Source organism: Trichomycterus rosablanca, chromosome 27 (assembly GCF_030014385.1).
Source record: "Trichomycterus rosablanca isolate fTriRos1 chromosome 27, fTriRos1.hap1, whole genome shotgun sequence".
Taxonomy (NCBI): domain Eukaryota; kingdom Metazoa; phylum Chordata; class Actinopteri; order Siluriformes; family Trichomycteridae; genus Trichomycterus; species Trichomycterus rosablanca.
The window spans coordinates 10,114,618-10,133,581 of record NC_086014.1 but is presented as its reverse complement, the minus strand read 5'-3'; the positions used below and the strand labels follow the sequence as shown (position 1 = coordinate 10,133,581).

Below are 18,964 nucleotides of genomic sequence, written 5' to 3'. Positions count from 1 at the left end.
GCAATATGTCGCCTACTTGGACGAGGACGATTTCGCTGGTCTGTCATGTGGACGTGGTCCGGAATAAGCGCCCCGCTTTTTTGAAGTCTTTCTTTGAAACACGCAAGGCGGTCCCCATCGGCCCAGAGATCGCATCCTATTTACGTTCCCATTGCCAGAGACGTAGACGACGCCGGCCAATTTCACGAAAGAAGATCCACATTGGAAAATCCGACTAATCCCAGATTGAAAGTTCACGCATTGGCTGGGATGTATACGTTCTGGCAGATCAGATTTTTCCAGGAAAGATGGATAAGGAGGAAGACAGTGTTTTGAAAAGAGGGGAAAGGAAGCCACCCTTCGAGACACATTTGGGCTAAGGCAGTGTCAGACTCAAAAAAACAAAACAAAGAAAAATAAAAAGACGCTCTGCTCTGTTTCATTTCCGCCAAAAGTGAACAGAAGGAGAGGTCAACGTCTGCGATTTCACTGCCAACGTGTTGCTGGGTCTGAGATCAGCATCAAACAAGGAGGTGTTCGACAAGGAGGTGTTCGGCATCCTCGACTACTTCCACTGGTTGTTCCTAGGGTCGGGACCATGGCTGGAGAACCGATGTTCACAGATGGTGTGCCTGCATGTCTTTAGGGGGAGGAAGCTAAACAAGCTTAAATTTTTTCAGGCTGAAACTTTGGCCTGCAACTTTTCAGGCCTGGCGCTTGCTTTTTTTTTATCGCAGCCCGCATGCACATGCACGGGATGTGCTGGGTCCTTTGAGGTTCTCCAGTTGGATGATGGGTCGGTCTGTGCGCTTTCTTGGTCGGGCATCAAGCAAGGCACGAGCGATACACCAAGACCGCCCAGAGCCTCGCCGTTCCTCTTCGCTTCGCCAACAAAATGCGACGTTTGGTCAGGGATCCGATAAGGAAATGTTCAGCTCGCTTCTGGAGAGCCACAGCCGGTCTCCTGGCTAGATGGATAAGACGCCGCGTTACTGGAAGTGATGGATTGTGGCTGGTGCGCCGAGCCACTAAGAAGCTTTTGAGAAGTTAAGCGTGGGCTCTAATGGTGTAGACTTGTCAGAACCTCAGCATTTGCACCATCTCTCTTTGCACAGAGAATGAAGCATGTGTGAGATTTGTGGAGAAATAAAGCCGTCCTCCTTTGACTCCCGGCCATTACGGGCTGCTTTATATCTCTCCCCAAACGTTTGGAGAAGGATGACTTGCTTCACTCTGTAATTGAGGGGGAAGATGAGGAGATATATTGCACAGAATTAGTTCGGCGCATGGCCTGTGTCTGTTTGCGTTACAGAAAGGGAGAACGGCACAAGAGCAGGTTAACACTGAAATAAATGTGTGTTTTTTTATTTAAGCGATGGCACTAAAACAGAGGTAGTGAGTAAGGTAAATGTATGAGTGGCCTCCAGCTCATAGGTTATTATCCTCCTCACTGCTGCTCCGCGGTGACCCGCTAATAGAGCTCTATTACCACTTACCTGAGTGTCTGTGTGTTTCCATTCAGTCCGGTGTCAGCGCCCATGTCGAGTGGCTCATTGCCCCCGCTGTCTTTTACTCCAGATTCGCCCGCCTCACAGACACCCTCGACACCACGAGGTCAGAAGGAAGCGGATTCGATCGCGTTATTTAATACTCAGCGCTTGGCATTTTACACCTGCAAATTCACAGCCACATTTTTCTTTCAAAAATATATAATAGCATCAAAAGGGGGAAAACACAGACATTATCTCGAGGTCTGCCGACGATCAATGTTTGTGCTTTTAAATGATATCGCTTTAGGCCGGCAACCGGGATAAAAAGCGCGATTCTTAGCCGGTTTACTGTATATCTTGAGTGCTTTCTCTCTATACCGTGCCAGCTGATTTGATCATTTCAGCGCAGGCGAGACTAAAAATAGAAAATATGCTCTCTCCGATGCATGTGAGTGAATTTTGCGCAGAGAGTCCCATTATGTTTTGTAATAGATACTGCACTTTTTAAAAGCTTTTATTATACATTTACCATGCTGTCTGTCTTTAGGGAGAGGGTTATGTGGGAATTAAGTTTACCTTAACCTCCGACACTCACACACAATTACTCAAAGAGTTGTAATTATATAGGGGGATTACTGTAGGTTTTTTTTTTTAAAGTGAATGCAGTATTTAATACACTTTAAAAGTTGCATGCCCTCACACGGGGCACCGTTTTATAACGTCATAATTAAGCTTAGAAGGGATTTATCATTAGAGTGCTTCAAGCAGAACCTAATTCTCATTTTCATAAAAACTTTAAAAATAATCTACATTTGACTTATTTAATGGCCAGCTCATGTGTGTGTGTGAGTGTGTGTGTGTTTCATCCGCAGACATCTTAATGCACTGAACCTTTTCTAACGGCTCATGAGCCAAGCAACCTTTTAAATCGTCCTTTAAAAAAACTTGGACATTTTATTTTACTGACCTTGTAACTTGAATCAATTGAGAAAGCATCGACATCGTCTGCAAATTGGACACCATTGATAAGGCTGGACGCGAAGAGCAGCCGAGCATGAGCTCTCCCTGGGTAAATAATAGAGCCATCTTCTTCTTTTTCACTTTCTTGCACCCTGGTTCTTATTCTTGTCAGATTGTATCTCTGATGTTTTTTTCTCACTTTTTAACCCCTGTTCTTCATTTATTTTGCTATTTGTTAATTTGTTTATTTCTTTCCAAGACGTTTATGGCATCTTTTACACATTGGACTGTCTGTTTGGATCTCAAGTATATCTGGATAAGTGTGGACAGTGTTTTTATGCCCTAACACCTACTGGGTACTTAAAAGGCCAAAGATCTTACTAAACATTTGTCTACTTGAATACTGTTTGGTGCTTAAATAAAGGTTAAGCAGCTACTGTCTATTTAGCAGAATTATTAATAATTAGAGCTTTAAATATTGAACTGAATTATGTACTGTGAATTTACTGATCAGCCATAATATTAAAACAACCTCCTTGTTTCTACACTCACTGTCCATGTTATCAGCTCCACTTACCATATAGAATCACTGTGTAGTTCTACAATTATTGACTGTAGTCCATCTGTTTCTCTACGTACATTTTTAGCCCCCTTTCATGCTGTTCTTCAATGGTCAGGACCCCCACAGGACCACTACAGAGCAGGTATTATTTGGGTGGTGGATCATTCTCAGCACTGCAGTGACACATTTACATTTACATTTTCAGCATTTAGCAGACGCTTTTATCCAAAGCGACTTACACAATGAGCGGAACACGATGAGCAATTGAGGGTTAAGGGCCTTGCTCAGGGACCCAACAGTGGACACCTGGTGGTGGTGGTGGGGCTTGAACCGGCAACCTTCTGTTTACTAGTCCAGTACCTTAACCACTGAGCTATCACTGGCCCCAGTGACACTGACATGGTGGTGGTGTTTTAGTGTGTGTTGTGCTGTTATGAGTGGATAAGACACCTCACTGTCACTGCTGGACTGAGAATAGTCCACCAACCTAAAATATCCAGCCAACAGCGCCCCGTGAGCAGCGTCCTGTGACCACTGATGAAGGTCTACTGTTGATGATGACTAACTCAAACAGCAGCAATAATTGAGCGATCATCTCTCTTTACATCTACAAGCTGGATCAGCTAGGTAGGAGTGTCTAATAGAGTGGACAGTGAGTGGACACGGTGTTTAAAAACTCCGGCAGTGCTGCTGTGTCTGATCCAGTCATACCAGCACAACACACACTAACACACCACCACCATGTCATTGTCACTGCAGTACTGAGAATGATCCACCACCTAAATAATACCTGCCCTGTAGTGGTTCTGTGGGGGTCCCGATCATTGAAGAACAGGGTGAAAGCAGGCTAAAAAAGTATGTAGAGAAACAGATGGACTACAGTCAGTAATTGTAGAACTACAAAGTGCATTTATGAAGGTGAAAGATCTACAAACTGCAGGACGTGGATAGCTTAAGATATGTCGTGGCTTAAAAATAATAATAATTTCTGGCTGAAATTTCACTATCTCATTCTTACTATCAGGGTTGCCAGATTGCGTATTTCAAAGTCTGCCAAAATCAATGGAAAACCAAACATCAAACAAACTCTAACATACTCACGAAAAACAGCCGATGATCAATTTTGAACAATATTAAACCAGATAAATATGGCCTACTAAATCAGTGATTATAAATTATGAGTGGAATTTGAAATATTTTTATTTGATACTTGGCAATGACCCTGCCACTTTCGAATAAAATCCGCCCAATCTGGCAACACTGCTTACTGTGTGGACTTTGAAGGCATATTTCTTAATTTTCAACAGATCTAAGTATCTTCTGCTCAAACACAACACAGACCTGGCCTAATCTCCACTAAAAACTTCAAAATGAATTTCGTCCAACATCAGCGCCTGACCTCACAAATGCTCTCGCAACCGAATGGACACAAATTCCCACAGACATAGCAAATATCTTTTAGTAGTAGTATGAGAAACAATAGCATGTTGGAGGAAAGCGGCAAGCTCTTTCTAGCTGCGTTTGGAGGTATTTTTGCAGGTGCTGTTGAAAAGGACCCTTCTGCAGCAGTGTGTCTTGGACAGATCCTGACAAAGCCTCCTCTTCGGGTGCCAGATGGACCCATGCTTTCCTCATACTCTTGCGCAGCTAAGACCTAGGCTTTTCTTCCTTTTTTTTCTGCCACAAAAGAAAAGCGCTTTGGCTGAAAGAAAACCACAGCTGAATTTTATGGTGCCGCTTCTTTTGCCAAGCTGATTTTAGCAATTCAAAGGACGAGGCGCATGGAATGGCAGTTTTCGGCCGCATGGTCGATACGCTTTCGATGCAAGTTTGAATTGGCAGATATGTCCACCACACCAATATCTCGCTGCTCAGTGGGAAATCTTGATCAAATCCAGAATCAGCAAGGAATGATAAAGCACAGAGTGCTGTCGGAGCACAACGTCCAGACTCGAAGTCCTATAAGGCCAGATTTTGGGTGTTAGTCATTTTACATAAACATATAATTATAATGATAGAATTTATTACAAATATGCATTCGGAAACAAGGATATACCCTTAGATATGAATACAAAAATATATTGTCTTGTATTCTAATTGGTGTTTTTTTCCTAGAATGAAAAACACAATAATAATAATAATAATAAATAAATATATAAAATTACATTTAATTGCTAAAGTCCTTGCCCATCTCTTATGTAATCACTTTGCTTTCTATTCCATATCCCTCATCAGTCTGCATACTGTTTCAGTAAAACCTAATTTTGTTGCATTTGCATAAGCCTAATACCAGGACAATCAAGGCCGTTACAGGACAATCATACAGTACTGGTCAGTGCTCATCTCCGTAGCCCGTCACTGTGATGAGACTATTGCTTATTTCTAGAGGCCAGGGTGAATACTGATGCATATAAATGTTTCAGCTAAACCGGCTCCACATTGCTCACCTGCCTGCCACATTCATCACGCCTAATCCACTTTAGCCCGACGTGTGGAGACCAGCTAGCTGACAGGTTGGCTCAGATGCACGTTTGGAGACTTCACCGTTTCAGAATGATTTAAACTAGGATCTAGTTATATGAAACTGTACCTCGCTGGCTTTGATGTAGAGATAAGTGCACGGAGACGTTTTACACAAATAAGGTCAAATTAACTTTCAAACTTTTACAAATGTTAAACTTTAATGCTGTGGTTTTCTATACAGTGACAATTGGGGTCAGCTTTATATATTGGCTAACTAACAACCCCTTTTTGTGGGGATGGGGGGCAGGTATTATTTAGGAGGGTCAGACCTGAGTCAGACCCCCCCAATCCCCTCGTAATTCGAACCATGGCCAGGTGTTGCCCCACACCTGCAGGAAATTTTACATAAAACCATTTTGCAGGATTAATTACCCCAAATTAAACAATATTGAGGCTAAAAAGCAACACTTGAAATGTGTAAAGGGACAAAATGTGTAGCTAAAATAACACAAACAAAGTAATAAATGAAAGACACAAATATATGTATTTATTTGCATGTATTAATTGTCATTAACCTGGTCAGGTTCGCAGTGGATCTTATATCACTGAGCAAACACACATATAATTGAGCAAGTAGGGTTATAGCTGCAGATTTATCAATTGATTTGTAAAGTTTGTTCTGATGTTACATTTTAAAGCAGTAATCTGGTACGTATTTGTTTAATTAATGAGCCAAGAAGCGGTCTTTATAACAATTAAACTATTGATTGTTTTAATATTTAACATTCAATCACTTTCAATTTCTGCATCGTTTTCTACATTAAGTCTACAAACCCCGTCTTGCGCGTGCAGTGAATCAAATACTTGGGAGTCGATTCAATTGAATCGTTCCAATGACCCAAGAACAGAGAGTCGACACCAAAAGTTAAATACCTCAGACACTGAATCAGCTCGCGTGCCAACCCAAAGACGTTCGTTTTAGCATTGTTAGCTCAAAAATGTGACACTCGACATAAACATTTAAAATTTAATAAATAAAACAGCTAAATTTAGCGAATATAATTTCTTATTCGTAAATGGGTAGCCAACACACTGGTAAATTGAATTGGTGAGTGTTTTTACTGTAATTTTGTTTGTTTAAAGTTTTTAAGGTAAACGAAGCGCTGAATTAATATACAAGTTTTTTTAAAAACATTTTACATGCAGTTTACTGTTATTTTAATATAAATAAATTATGTAGCATTACTAGGTTACCTCAATAATTACATTTGTGAGATAATATGGCTTTATTTTTAATAAAGTTGTTAAATATAGGATTAAATTAAACTGTAGTATTAAAACTAATTGTAGTAGTAATACATAAATATGGATAGGAAATACTTATTTTGCCTTGGTATTATTATTATTATTATTATTATTATTATTACTGTAATTATTTAAATATGTATAAAATTTTAATATTTTATTTAATTTTAATTCAGCTTGTCTTTGGGCTTTGACCACCCTCAACCCCAAAAACACAGTGACAACCATGTCTGTGTGGACACCCGGTCAGCAAACAGCATCTGTGAGTATTCTAACCCATTACTAATAATATTAATAATAATAATAATAATAATAATAATAATCACTTCTGCTGTGTCGCTTGTAGTGTGACTATATACATATATATATGTACACTACATAGCCAAAAGAATGTGGACACCTGACCATCCCACTTCAAAAGCATGGCCATTACTATAGGGTCATCCCCCTTTTTGTTTCTCTAATAGCCTCCTTTTTTCTGAATAGACTTTTGACAGGATATCCAAGTGTGCCTGTGATCATTTGTGCTCATTCAGTCAAAAGAGCATTTGTGAGGTCAGGCATTGATGTTGAACAAGGAGGCCTGGCTCACAATTCATGTTCCAGTTTATCCCCAAGGTGTTCAGTGCGGTTGAGGTCAGGTCTCTGGGATGCAGCCAGACTGGTGGTGGGCTACTAATGTACATATTACTGTCTGGTAATAATACACAATCAGTGTGGGTACCACAAATGCCATTTTCTTGATGTATTATTTTTTTTATGTTGCTTAGTCTTTCTCTGTGCTACATCGTGTTAGGTGTGAAAAAAGGTGTACTGATAATTTGCTCCTGCTGGAGAAAAAATAAGTCATTTGCACATTTATTCACACTTGATGATTTCTGTACTTAGAATGTACGCCAACAAGTTAGTTAATCTTGCATGTGTTGTTTTATTTATTATAGTGTTTTTAATACCTGTTTTTTCATTTTATTTTCAGTAATCACTTTATTCTGGTCAGTGTTGCAAGGAATCTGGAGCCTACCCAAAAAACACTGGCTGCAGGGCCAAGGACAGGCCATCATTTGAGGTTAGTTTTGGTCATTCTTATTAAAACAAATATATTTCTATTTAGGTGACTATTTTTTTAGTTTTCCATACATATTTCTAATAGTTTGGTGAAAAGAGGTTAGTTAAAAATGTTAGTACTGTCATTAAATAACGAAATAATAAAAATAATTAGTTATTATATAATAATAATAATTATTATTATATTATTATAACATTATTATTATTTTTACATTATATTATATTATTTTTTAAAATATATTATTAACTATTGTATTATTAAATTATTATTATCGTTATTATTATTATTATTATTATACACTAGGAGTTTGTCTTATTTTTTTTATATAAAAAAATAGTGTATAATTATTTATTTGCTAAGCCACAATCTTTCTAGTATTTATTTATTTGCAGTTTAACATTTTTCAAAATTAAATGTTATTTTTTATTACTTAATTGATTCATTTTTTAAAAATAAAACATTGGCACATTGCTGTACTTACTTTTTTTTTTATTAGTTTGCCACATTCCTTCTTTAATTGCATTCATTTTCTCTGGGTATTCGGGTCATTTCCCACCTCCCAAAAACATACAGAAGGTAGACTGATTACTTTCAGTTTCTATTGGGTTTGAGTGACTGAGTGAACGGGGGATTAAACTCATGCCCTGCCCAGGGTTTGTTTCCTGTTTAAAGTATTTCCAGGCGGCTTGCATGACTTATCGCAATGCAAATTAGGTTAGTGAGACAAAATAAATGAATGAAAAAGTTTTGTGTTTAACTGTGTAAATTATTTAACACTTGACAACCCAGAAATAAAAGTTGACCTAAATTACACCATACAAATCCTCATTAATATTACAGAGACCATTCTTTGACTTAATTTCATTTCATTTTTCCATTTGAGCAAAGTCAATCGACACCAGAGTGAGGATTTATAAGGTGTGAAAATGATATTTTAAGGTTCAGTGTTCAGGGAGGCTGTTAAATCGTATTAACCCTTTTTATCAATGTATGAGTGTCTGAATCAAATATTTGATTGGAATATTTTCTGTTTGGGCACATCTATATCCAAATTGACAGAAGTTCTGGTACAATACTGCACTAATATAATATCCATCCAGGTAAGCCTCCGTTTTAAAGTCTATTAATATTATTGACTTACATCATGAATGGGAATGAATGTCGGGAACATTCGATGCAGAAGCAGACCTTGTGCATCCAGTATAAACAGTAAGTAAAGAATATTATCATTATGACTGTATGAAAATGTTTCTCCCGCTAGTGGGTGTAAGTTATTCGGATAACCAAGCCATGACTTCACATTTGGTGTTGGGATGTCGCTGGAGGAGATACTTTAGAGGCACGGATCAACATAATGGAGATCTTAAGTGCACAAGGGCCAAGTGTTTCCGTGCTAATGCTGTCGACCTTGTTATTTTTCAAAGACAATATCCACACAGTGGAAGGTCCTCTTTACGGTGCTCCATTATGCATGGAGAGATGACTAATGTGTGAGCGGGAGAACAGAAACAAAGGGACATGAGAGAGAAAAAAGAGGCAGAAATAAAGAGAGCAAGCAGATAACCCAGACAAAAGATTATCACAGTTAAAGTGCTGAATTTGTTCTTGTGTCAGAGAGCGAGAGAATGACTGAGAGAGAGAAATAGGCAGAGATAGGAAATGTAGGAGAGTAGGAGGCTGTGATAAGGTGAAATGACCTGTATATTCTGTTGTCTAATTGTTTAGTAAATGGAACTAATGGCTTCAGAGCTGTAGATCTACCTGCCCTTCAGCTACGAGCTAGGCAGCTTTTCTCGTCTAATTCCTCTGACGAGGGAGGCGAAGTGCCACAGTTAACAAATGCAAAAGCATCACGGTGATTGTGATTTTATACAGGTACATCTGTGTGTGTGTCTGGACTTGAAAGCAAGGAAGAATACGTGTGTGCACAAAATTAATCAAAGTGGGGGCGATGATAAACCGTTTCTGTAGGATTCTGTCAGAGGTTAAGAGCTAGTTATTTTTAAGAATGACATGAATCTGGGCGAGACAGTGATTGCCTAAATGACCACTGTAATTACCAATTACTTCTTGAAGCAGAGAATATATTCACGGCATGTAGCCTGCTAAATACAGACAGGCATTAGCCCATTTACGTCCTAATGCACATAATTTAGATCCTGAAAAGGGCAGATGGGAACACAATGGAAGATATAATAGATACCGTCTAATATCATTCCAAAAAGAATATTGGATTCATTGGAGATGAATATTACTTTGTGTCAGATTGTTTTTCCATAAAACAGTCAAAATATATTTCATCTCGCTTCTGTTTTCACTGCTAGCTGCTCGGCCATTTGAGCCAGAGTAAAAAAGAAAGAGAAAAAAATGAATAAGAGCCTGTCGACTGCTCTTAAACCCTTCAACACCCATTAGCACGCAGCTGGTAAAGAAAACTGATAAAGAAATGTCTTCGTATTTAATTAGTTAAATGTCAAACTGAAAAATCTGAATGATAATCAAAAGAATCGCTTTGCACAACAACATTTAGATCCAACGTAGTCTAGAGAACACACAGCAAGGAATCAGAAAGCATTACTCTACATTAATAGATATGGGAATCTCTCCCTCCAGGTCCTTCAGGTCTCTGTGTTGTTCTTTGTGGACTCCCCTTTAGGCCCCCCCCCATCTCAGGTATTTCTAACCTCTAGAGCTAGAACCTCGACTTCTAGAGCCGTTAGAGGGGAAAAAAATCACTAATTCTTTACAGTACAAAACATTTGGGATTTGGTTCTTTTCTGTTTAACCATCATTTTACACTCAACCCAATTCTGTCCTATTGAACTGTAGAATGGAGATCTGCCTGCTCTTTACATGTCTCTCAGGTAAATTGTTGGCATAAGAGGTGGCATCTAATTGTGGATTAAGAAAATTTGTGTCTTAATTTAACCAGTGCAGTTAAACCAAAGTTTCCGCTGTTGCATGTTGATAGATAGATAGATAGATAGATAGATAGATAGATAGATAGATAGATAGATAGATAGATAGATAGATAGATAGTAGCATTGTGTAAAGAAAAAAACAGACTATCAGTAAACTTACATATCTATGAGTAATATTAATATATAATTATAACTATAGCTATTTACATACATGGAATTATATCTATGTGCATAGTACAGCCATAACAATAAAACCGCCTCCTTGTTTCTACACTCACTGTCCATTTTATCAGCTCCACTTACCATATAGAAGCACTTTGTAGTTCTACAATTACTGACTGTAGTCCATCCGTTTCTCTACATACTTTTTTTAGCCTCCTTTCATGCTGTTCTTCAATAGTCAGGACCCCCACAGGACCACCACAGAGCAGGTATTATTTAGGTGGTGGATCATTCTCAGCATTGCAGTGACACTGACATGGTGGTGGTGTGTTAGTGTGCGTTGTGCTGGTATGAGTGGATCAGACACAGCAGCACTGCTGGAGTTTTTAAATACCGTGTCCACTCACTGTCCACTCTATCAGACACTCCTACCTAGTTGGTCCATCTTGTAGATGTAAAGTCAGAGACGATCGCTCATCTATTGCTGCTGTTTGAGTCGGTCATCTTCTAGACCTTCATCAGTGGTCACAGGACGCTGCCCACGGGGCGCTGTTGGCTGGATATTTTTGGTTGGTGGACTATTCTCAGTCCAGCAGTGACAGTGAGGTGTTTAAAAACTCCATCAGCGCTGCTGTGTCTGATCCACTCATACCAGCACAACACACACTAACACACCACCACCATGTCAGTGTCACTGCAGTGCTGAGAATGATCCACCACCTAAATAATACCTACTCTGTAGTGGTCCTGTGGGGGTCCTGACTATTGAAGAACAGCATGAAAGGGGGCTTACAAAGCATGCAGAGAAATAGGTGGACTACATTCAGTAATTGTAGAACTACAAAGTGCTTCTATATGGTAAGTGGAGCTAATAACATGGACAGTGTGTGTAGAAACAAGGAGGTGGTTTGTTATGTTATGGTTGATCAGTGTACATAATAGCAATAATAATAATAAGCATGAATAAAAATGGGATTAGTTTTGGTTTATATTATAATAATAACAGTAATAATAATAAAAGATTAGTTAGGTATGTATTATAATAATATCAGTAATTATAATAAAAGATTAGTTAGGTTTATATTATAATAATAACAATAATAATAATAATTAGTTAGGTGTATATTATAATATTATCAGTAATAATAATAAAAGATTAGTTAGGTATTTATTATAATAAAATAAATAGATAACTATACAATGTAAATATAACTATATAAGATGCTGCTAAATAACTATAACTATACATATATACGTATGTATGACAGTCGTGTAAAGTGTAGGTGCAAATGATTAATAATAATAACAGTCCAGTTTGTTGTCCGGGGTGTTGATGGTATGATTTTACCCAAGAGGTACAATAAAAACAGACCCTCCATAGGAAACCAAGACAGACACCGGGGTGCGCACAGAACTCTCACCAAACAGCGATCGTACCAACTTTACCAGCATCACCACTCTGACTCCCATCATTCAAACGACTGCCTTTTAATTCTGATTTAAATGAATCAGGGTGTTATCGTGGCTACATGTATTTAACTTCATTGTCATGTTTTACCACTGATTTTCCCGGAATCTCTGGGCACAATGCAGTAACAGACCTCAGAAAGGACGTCAATCAATTACAGGGCCTCGGTCATCCACACTCAGACATAGCCAATCTTGTCTGCACATAGATGCCCGGCTGGCTGATAGCACTGCTGAGGTTTTAAATGTTGGATCCTAGCAGTATTGGGCTAGTGGAATTTATTGCTGTGCTACCCGAGCACCCAACACACATATTATGATAAATTAAGACATAAATACAAGTAATAAAAATAATGTCATGTTAGAAAGTACACTTAAATGTAATGAAATGAAAAGTGAAACAAGACTGATCTACGACAACACTGCTGCACACATCTGGTTTTGGGTTAATACTAATAATAATTCCCTCTCCTCTTTTTATCATGTTGTCTATTTCACTGTGGAACTCACTTCTATGTCACCTCCCACAGTATGTCCCTCTCATAAGGCACTTTCGGACGATCTTGAGGACGCATATTTGTGCTCTATGTAATCCTGGCGCTTCTCCATCCGATAATCATTTTCTTATTGCAGTTGGCTTCAACTTTGAAAAGAAAAGCTGCAGAAAATGTGAAGGGATGCAGGGTGGGTGGGAGTGTTTAGAGTTCAAATTCTGAAAAAGCTGACTTCATCGTGAGCCCCCCACCCTTTGCAGAGTTGTGTCCGAGTTTTCGTGTCGCTCTGATAGGGATTAGCTTGCACTGAGTAAATCCACAGGGGCAGAAGATTCACAATGGTATACTGGTAATTTATTATAGAAAATAATGCAATAGCAATACAGAAAAGTACCTCTTTAATCATCTGCACCCTTTATGTGCAACCCAATATGGATATTTTAAGCATCTTTGATACACTTATTCCTTTAGTGTGTACTGTTTATTTCAAAGCAGTTTATTTAGTAGCACCGTCATACCTTGCTGTGCCACCATTTCCATGTGACATCTTTCTTTTATAAATAATACCTGCATTTTCTCAATGGCTGCACTTTCGTCAACACATTTTCCTCTTCCAGGCTTTTTCATGTGATGTTAGCACTTTTATGCTTGATACTTCAGTAAAATGAGGTGACTAGGAACTAATCCCACAGCAGAGAATTTCCTCTCTCTTTGAGACTTGGGAAATTTCTCTAAGGTTATGACCTGGTTTGGAAGGAGAGCGTTCAAGGTTAATGCCAGAGCATTAACCCCTTAGATAGACACTTTTTAATTCTATTTCTACATTTATGATCAATATTTTTGCAATCCAGCGGTATCTATCCTCCACTCTTGACCTCTACAACCATTGCACGACCTATCTGACATGTGCACAAGCAGCCGGCTGCTTCTTTTCACACACACGAGGCATCACGGGTAAATTGTATTCAGTCCAAATTTGGAGAAATGTCTCCTAAATGCTGCAAATGTTAATTATTAACTCCTGAACCAAGAATCTATAAGCAATTCATGCCAAAATGTGGAGAAAACTTTATTTATCCAATTTTATTAGAATTGTGAGCATTTGTCTGCGAGAAAAGTACTAAAGAAAAGATTACATAGAAATGGAAGCAAGCTCTGAAGATTGGCCCATCATATGACACATCAATGGCCATCATACAGTACGACAGTAGGAATGCCAAGAGTCCAGAAGATGGAACCAGTTTGGTTCCGCACGGGCCAAGAGCATAGCAGGGAGTCCGCAAACTGCTCAAAGCTGACATTTGCGTCTCCAGGAGGTAGGAAAACAGGGAATCGGTCCACATTCAGCCCTCCCGTCTCGTCTTTACATCTATCGATCGGATTTAATTGTTTTTGCATCGGTGATGTCAAGGATGATGCGCTATTATTGTACAAAGCAAAGCATGTCAGCCCTCACAATGGCTTTGAGAAATTGCTGATGTGCACTGCTGTTTTTCCATTAATATGTTTATTAAATGGGACATTGTTTTTGTAAAGACTCAGCAAATGATTACTTTCCATGTAGCGCATTGTTCAATTTCACTTTAAATAAATGGCAAAAATGCTTAGAGAAGCATCTGGCCAAAGTTAATGATGAGAACCTACTTCTATGGTAGCTCTAGTCTTGTTTTTTGTATATAATATAGGCATATTAATTCATTTATAAATTAAGGAGCATGTATGTTTGATCTTGGGTATCCAATGGGCTCCTCAGAGCCCTGACCTCACCGCCCTTGAATATTTATGGAACAAATTGTAACATCAGTTACTGTGAGCCATTCCATATTGCCAAATATTACACCCTGACCTCGGAAATACTCATTTCACTAAATGAGCACAAATCCCGACAGACATACTCTAGAATGCTGTGGAGAGATAAGATTTCCAACAAGCTTATGGGCATGTGTTCACATTAAACCACCTCCTTGTTTCTACACTTGTTCATTTTATCAGCTCCACTTACCATTTAGGAGCACTTTGTAGTTCTACAATTACTGACTGTAGTCCATCTGTTTCTCTGCATACTTTGTTAGCCCACTTTAATGCTGTTCTTCAATGGTATTATTTAGGTGGTGGGTCATTCTCAGCACTGCACTGACACTGACATGGTGGTGGTGTGTTAGTGTGTGTTGTGCTGGTATGAGTGGAGTTTTTAAACACCTCACTGTCCCTGCAGGACTGAGAATAGTCCACCAACCGAAAATATCCAGCCAACAGCGCCCCTTGGGCAGCATCCTGTGATCACTGATGAAGGTCTACAAGATGACCAACACAAACAGCAGCAATAGATGAGTGATCGATTCTGACTTAACATCTACAAGGTGGACCAACTAGCTAGGAGTGTCTAATAGAGTGGACAGTGAGTGGACACGGTGTTTAAAAACTCCACTCATACCAGAACAACACACCACCACCATGTCAGTGTCACTGCAGTGCTGAGAATCATCCACCACCTAAATAATACCTGCTCTGTAGTGGTCCTGTGGGGGTCCTGACCATTGAAGAACAGGGTGAAAGCAGGTTTAAAAATTATGTAGAGAAACAGATGGGCTACAGTCAGTAATTGTAGAACTACAAAGTGCTCCTATATGGTAAGTGGAGCTGAAAATATGGACAAAAAATCTGGCTGATCAGTGTATATTGGTCATATAGTGCATGCAGCTACAAATAAAGCTAGACATATTGAAATATATTTGACCTTATATCAGCAGTAGTTGGTCATCAGGAATGAGAGGCTACTGGACATTTTTGAACATATTCAGCGCTGTAAAACAGCTCATTATTCGAAGTTAAAACTTCAGAAATATTTAACAGTTCTTTTCCTATGGCACCATCCATGAGAAAAATTGTTGTATGAAATTATGCGACGCACCATGAATGTAATACACACTTAACATGAGGTCTCTCTCTTTTTAACCGGCACTCTTTCTCATGTCATTGCCTTTAATACCCTATCAATCTGGCAAATCATCAAAATCTGATATTACCCCGGCACATAGAATAGTTTTAATGCCAGAATTATTGCTCTTTGTTATAAAAATTGACATAAAAAGGATTCTGGCAGAAATACGGCCGCTCTCACTCATTTTACACAGGGCTCTTTTTGTTTCGACGGCATACTGTGCATATGAGAGGCATGCAGAGCTCGGAATAATTGGTCTTTTCATACTAAGAAAGGGCATATCAATTAAAAATAAATAGTCTCTGTAGTTATTATGCCACCACACAGTGGTTGGCCTGCCATTAAAGAGTCCTGTAACTCCCCCTCACGTACACATTACCACTTTCTTTGTACTCTTGCACAGGAAGCGAGGGCATATTTACTATCCAACAATGTCTTTAATGTTGAGTTTGTTGAGTTTATGCAGCTGGTATGATTATTCATGAGTACTTACGCAGAGTCAGGGGGCAGATAAGGAGCGAGTGGGAGCAAACCGGACAAAGAAAACTTTTCATCTTAAAGGTTATAGAATTTTTTATTGCTCTATTGCGTATTTTTGGCTAGTAAAAGGTGTCTAGCAGGGCATGCTACAATCCAAGTTAAAAAAAAATAATACAGAAGCCGTAAAAGAGGGTAATGCCGCCAAGTCTGCATTGATAAAAGAGTTTAAAGGATGTATGAGGCTAAAATGTTACTTTGGCAATGAACTGGAAGCAGCTGGCTGGCTTATAAAGCAACACAGGCCGCACACAAATAGTCTTACATCAGATCAGCCTCTTGCTCCACAATCCATATTTTAATCTTGTTATATAGATTATATTATAGCATAAATACCCTACAGTATATAGCCACAAGTGCATAAATACCCCCTCTAACTAGTGGGCTCTGCTAGTTCAGCAATATCTATTCCAAATAGGTTTATAAAATCGAGCAGACAGCCATGGCAGCACAATGTCTTGTCCAAATACTACTGGCTGTGTGTTGTGTATTGTGTATTGTGTTCCTCCCACAACATACAACTCATATTTCTCCATCTTATACTTATTTATGAATATTACACTCATATCCTTTGCGTCTATCCATTATCCTCATGGTACTATCCATCACTGCGATATGCCCCTGTGGTATAGAGAGATCAGTGTGTGATCATTTAGAGCCGAGCATGTTCCTCATCATGTTTGGCGGGCTCTTAGCCCGCGCACACACATCCGCATACATACCCTCCTCACCTCTGAGTGTGGATGCCTATGAAGATGAGTGAAGATGAGTCTGGTCTCGGAGAGTGGGAGGGGAGAGGGTAGGGAGATGGATAGGACAAGGCCGGAATAATGGGCTTATTCAAAATCTTGTGTGTGTGTGTGTGTATACACTGATCAGCCATAACATTAAAACCACCTCCTTGTTTCTATACTCACTGTCCATTTTAGAAGCACTTTGTAGTTCTACAATTATTGACTGTAGTCCATGCTTTTTTAACCTGCTTTCACCCTGTTCTTCAATGGTCAGGACCACCACAGAGCAGGTATTATTTAGGTAGTGGATCATTCTCAGTACTGCACTGACACTGACATGGTGGTGTTGTGTTAGTGTGTGTTTTGCTGGTATGAGTGGATCAGAAGTTTTTTAAATACCGTGTCCACTCACCGTCCACTCTATTAGACACTCCTACCTAGTTGGTCCACCTCGTAGATGTAAAGTCAGAGACGATTGCTTATCTATTGCTGCTGTTTGAGTTGGTCATCTTCTAGACCTTCATCAGTGGTCACAGGACGCTGCCCATAGGGCGCTGTTGGCTTGATTTTTGGTTGGTGGACTATTCTCAGTCCAGCAGTGACACTGAGGTGTTTAAAAACTCCAGCAGTGCTGCTGTGTCTGATCCACTCATACCAGCACAACACACACTAACACAATACCACCATGTCAGTGTCAGTGCAGTGCTAAGAATGATCCACCACCTAAATAATACCTGCTCTGTAGTGGTCCTGACCATTGAAGAACAGGGTGAAAGGATGCTAACAAAGTATGCAGAGAAACAGATGGACTACAGTCAGTAATTGTAGAACTACAGTGCTTCTATATGGACAGTGAGTGTAGTCCGTTATTCACATACTTTTATGTTCTTAGTTAGAGTATAACACATAGTTTGACCTTAATGTTTGTTTTCTGCCAGGTTCAGAAGGAGATCCACCATCTGTACGATCCACCAGCACAGTCACCTACAAGCTGCCGATTAGGTTGAACATTATCTCACCTCCCGACCCACGCAGCGTGTCAATCACCGTTCTCTCCTCATCCTGACAACATCCCTGCCAAACATACCTCCTTCAAACACGGCCTTCTCCGATCCGATCACGAGAGGACGCCTCTTGCTCCGAAAGCATTTTAATTTCGTCTGCACATGACAGGTATTTACAGATTCATGAGAATTCAAATATTCCAAATAAAATGTAGCAAACAGAGGGGGGTGGGGGGGGGGGGGGGGTATGGGGGCAAGCAGCACCATGAAAACACATCAGATTTATTCTCTCTGTCTTGTTTACTGGGCCACGGAACACTGGATGCAAACACAATGCAAATTTATTTGATTGAATCAGGTGATGCAGAGGTAATTGTATTTGAAGAAATGTCCAAGGCTTTTTTTCCCTCCTTGCTTTATCATTATCAGTGGAAGGTTTTCTTTATGAAATCCGTCTTAAACAAAAGCTATCATCGCTCAGCAAGCCTTCTGATCCTCCTTTGTCACTTGCGGATGTGGATGCTTCTTTAATTTCCTTTCAATTAAAAGTAAATATGCTTTTTTCTTTTTTTTTCTTTCCCTCCCACTGTGAAATCTAAACAAGAGAAGTCAACACAAGCAGACAGGTGAAGAATATTCATTTAGTTGGCACCTGATTCAACAGGCTCTGTGCTTCTGCACTTTTTCTGCCCATAAATATGTTTTTGCACGCTGCACAGCTGGTAGGGTGCCGCCCAGCAAAATAAATTCTTGATTTAAATCACTATCCGTGAGGGCTTTTGCATGTTTTTCATGTTTTTGCTCCTAGGTTGAAGAAGATCTTTAGAACACATGTACATATGTGATCTGTGCTTGGTACTAAGAAATGGCGTATGGAAA

General features: G+C 39.3%; 1 long non-coding RNA gene across 1 annotated transcript; it reads left to right on the top strand.

The window, feature by feature from the left end:
- The first annotated feature begins 6,953 nt into the window (after positions 1-6,953).
- LOC134303895 (uncharacterized) lies at positions 6,954-18,817 on the top strand. Its single transcript, XR_010007707.1, has 4 exons — positions 6,954-7,021; positions 7,736-7,825; positions 18,020-18,254; positions 18,690-18,817. It is a non-coding gene; the product is annotated as an uncharacterized LOC134303895 (long non-coding RNA).
- Positions 18,818-18,964: the final 147 nt, after the last annotated feature.